Genomic DNA, 4,695 nt, shown 5'->3' on the forward strand with positions numbered 1-4,695 from the left:
TTATCCTAATTATATTTTAGATTTTTTATATTTAAAATGAGATGTTTATCCTGTATTTGATTATGTTTATCTGCAGTTAGTTATACGAATTCAGATATGGAGCTTTAATAAGTTGTATTTATGCACAATCTACTTGTAATCTTGAGTTTTAAGTAATATGCATTAATAAACAGTAATTTACGCATAAAAAGTGGTTTTTAAGAGTTTTTGTCAAATGCTTATAATATCGTATAGATAATAGAAAATGATTTAGTTTGTTACATGACCAATTCTATAAAGGTCATATTTGTAATTTTGGTGGTGTAGGATTCAACGAACATTAACCGAAGGACAAAAAGAAAAATAAAATTAAAACCACAATGATTATAAACGTAAATTCTAAACCACATGATGAAAATAGAAATCGTGTGAAACCATATGGAAGTAAATTGTAGTTTACTCTATTAATTTTGTAATAGAAAAATATATGTCGATCTTTTAGTGGGTGAAGTAATTTAGCACCATCTGCTAAAGCTTGAGAATTCTCGAAGGTCCTGCGTATTGAGCGCATGTCCAGGTGCAAGTAATCCGCATCTTCGCAGACATGTATATATTTGCAGCAACATTATGCTTTTTGCTGGTTGGTTTCATTATCATAAAGCCTTCATTTTATTGTAATTAGAAGAGTATTCGTGCAATACATCGAGATACATTTTGATTTCAATATTTCATTTTATTTTTTATCTCAATCGATGTTATAATATAGTCTTATGTGATTTTGAAAAAAAAATGATAATGCTTTTATTTTTGAATAAAATATAAATTTGAAAATATCATAAAAACTTGACAAAAATATATTGATATTAGTATCAAATCAACTATTTTTTTTATTATAATTTAATTTAGGTTCAATAACGAAGTAATTTATATTTGGTTTAATAATATATTTTTTTATAAAGATAATAGTTCATTATTTTGTTAGAACTCAATAATTATCCTAATTATATTTTAGATTTTTTATATTTTAAAATGAGATGTTTATCCTCTATTCAATTATGTTTATCTCCAGTTAGTTATATGAATTCAAATATAGAGTTTTAATAAATTGTATTTACGCACAATTTACTTGTAATATTAAATTTAAGTAATATGCATCAATAAATAGTACTTCATGCATAAAAAATGATTTTTAAGAGTTTTTATCAAATGTTTTATAATATAGTATAGATACATAAGATAATACATATTGAAATGTACAATACTAATTTTTTAATAGAAAATAGAATAAATATATCAATATCAACATATCATTCACGTTTACAATACTCTTTTAACATAGTTAATTAATGGATGAAAATAACAACGATTTGCAAACACGATGACAATAACAATAATTTCAAAACTAGAACGACAAAAATTGCAACTTTTGACAAACAACATGGACAAAAATAGTAATATACTCTAATACAGTATTAATTACATTTATACACAAGTTTTAAAAGTTGGTACATTAACCACAAGGGTGGTGTTTGATTGGTTTGAGCTGGCTCCAAAGGTCAAAAGTGTCAGGAGGTCTCAGGTTCAAATCCAAGGAGGAACAAGAATCTCCTTGTGACCACGGAGGTTCAAATGCGGTGACTCCGGACTATTTGCAAAGCAGATGATTGACCTGGGATTAGTCGACTCGCATAATGAGTTGGATATCCAGGTTAATAAAAAAAAGTTTGTACATTCCATTTTTTCCAGATAGAATTGCCTATCAACTAACGGGGTCTTATTTTACTGGAGTTAGGACAAATAATTTATTTCAGACTTGAATAAAAATTGTAGAGATGAGTTTATGAATTGAAACACAAAGACAATATCTGGATTTTCGATGTAACCACATGGACTAAAATTGGAGTTTACTCTACATTTAAGCCTAATTTTATGTAAAAATCTTTGTTTTTTAAAGATGTAATAGCATCTCCAATGCACTCCTTACATTCATTATTTAATTAATGTGCGGGGTCAAAACCAAAAGAAGATCAGTTAAATGCACTATCTATATTGACTCTCTACCTTAATTTGTTACTGAGACATGCGCCTAAGGAGAAAGTCTTTGCAGCCGAAGTCAGCCGAGGAGCCGAGGAGCCGAGGAGCCGAGTGATGTGCCAGCGCTACTAATTGAGTGCCAGCACGTAGCTGTGCTGTCAGTAAGAAGGTAGCTGGCGCATATAAAAAGGGATTTTCTCGCTTGGTTAGTAAAGTCATGTTTTTGGCCTTATCTTGCAGGTGACGACGACGTCGAGTCACTCCTTACGATATAATTGTATAATTTTATTAATAATCAGAAAATTTTAAAAACATTCATTAAAGTATAAAATGAACTGTTAAAACAATATGTAGCTAAAACCATCTCCAACCCTTAAACCATTTTTCTATATGAAAATGGAGTCAAGAGTGATTCATCTAACCACAAGGGTGGTGTCCTGTTTTTCCCAGAAGATTAATCAGACAAATAATTCAAGTACAGATTATTAAGAACAGTAGAAAATCAATATGAACTTCAAGTGAGAATTCAGCCAACTGTTTTTTGTATTAGAATTCAAAGCTCCAAAGTGATTAGCTACTAATTACAAAAAAGACAAAGCTATTTATACCAACAAGTTACAAAGACTAAAATTACAAAGACAATTACAAAGAAGAAATTTTGCTAAAATACAACATTAATCATATTACTTGAACCTAACATTCTCCCCCTTTTGATTTAAGCCCGAGACATTCTAAATTTTGATCTTTTAAAGCCCAAATTTGTCTCACACCTTCTGATAGCATTTCGATATTGAATCTTCTCGTCAAGTAACTCCAGAGCACTAATCAGCTAGAACCTTTCTCTCATACTCAACTGTTATGTCTTGAAGCTTTATCATCTAGAGCTTTTCTGCCTTCAAGTTTTTTCCTCACAGTCTCTATGGTTTCATCACAGTACTTAATTAGCTCGCTGAACCTTAAAAACCTTTTAGCTTTTTCGGAGTTCTCATAGATCACCCCGAACTCTGGATCTTCAAGAATCATATACAGAGGGTAGCCATCGATGTCTTCTAACTCTTGATCAGGCTTCTTCAGGTTGACATTCTCTTGATTACTTTCGTATCCCATTTGCACATCAATCACTGAAGAGAGCTTGCTATGACATCTAAGATACCTTTTGATAGCTTCAATATCTTTGACGACTCATTCCAATCTGACAGTCTGGTTCTGATCTCATGATATATGTGCTCCAAGTCTTCTAAGTATAGGTTAGGAAAGTCAGCTTCACTAAAGTTCCAAACTTGACCATCTTGTCTTGTCACATAGAACACTGGGTATCAACATTCTTGATCGAAATGATCCGATGTTTGGTTCGTACAAAATTGATAGGTTGTCGTTTTGCTTTAAGGAAATACTGGTACTCTTTGCGAATAATGTTGTTTGCATTGTAAAATGTTAATCTATATAAAAAATTAAAATAAACACATATACCATTAATAAATTAATATATCTCAATATAAAATATCATCAAAGTAAAAGAAGAAAAACTAAGGATGATCATATGATACTGTGATATTTGAGTATTCATAATTATTCTATTGATATTGAATTTGGTAATCCACATTGATGAGAAAACGATAAAGAGAAATGACGTGAGTATATGACTTCTGTTTTTTAGCCCACATTCTAAACGAAATACATTTGCATTTTATTATAAGTAAATCAACGAATCACTTTCATCTTAATTATGTTATATAATTTTTAAATAGACCAAATTCATCATTGTGAACCGCACGCAGGGAAAGACTAGTTAAAATAACACCAAAATTAAAATTCACGTAGTTTCTAGTTTTTATTTTAAACCCTTTTCTATATTATTATTTTTATTATTAATGTATAATTATTACATAAATTAATAAAAATATAAAAAACAATTGAGAACAGTAAAATAAAAGTTTAAAAAACATAAAATACAATAAATAAAATGTGAAAAAGAGACCTATTTAATATTTAAAAAAATTAAATTTTATTTTAAGATTATCTATATTATATTAATAAGCATTTAGACCAAAAGTCTTAATTACAAGTCTTAAAGCATAAAGTGCTATCAATTTATGCAAGAGATTAAAAAATCTCTTTAGTACAAACTATTATGCATAATGTACAAATTCTTAAAACATACCATTTGTTTGGTCAAAGTTTCATATTTAAGTAAGCCATATTTACGTGAAAAAGATATGTTTGGTCTCACCAAAGTTGTTTGACACTTTATTTGTTTCATATTTTGAACCCAAATTCAAATTCAAAGTTCTCATTTCTCTTGAAGTAAACTGAAATTTGAAGCAACAATATTAGAAAGGGTTTCACATCCTGCATGTACCCCATCCCTGCCCTTCAACTTTATATGGGTTTAAAAAACTTAACATGTGTGCAATTATTTTTCCAATCGATCTTGCTAATACACCATATTAATCTTCAACTTTATATATTAGTTGACTTGTAAAATAACCATACAAACTCACGATTTAAGACTAAACTAATCTATATTATATTATAAGACATTTGACAAAAACTCTTAAAAACCACTTTTATGTGTAAAGTACTGTTTATTAATGCATATTACTTAAAACTCAAGATTGCAAGTATATTGTGCGTAAGTACAACTTATTAAAGCTCCATATCTGAATTCGTGTAACTAACTGC

The sequence above is a fragment of the Cynara cardunculus genome (genome assembly GCF_001531365.2).
Source record: "Cynara cardunculus var. scolymus isolate 2C chromosome LG 3, CcrdV1, whole genome shotgun sequence".
NCBI classification, from domain to species: domain Eukaryota; kingdom Viridiplantae; phylum Streptophyta; class Magnoliopsida; order Asterales; family Asteraceae; genus Cynara; species Cynara cardunculus.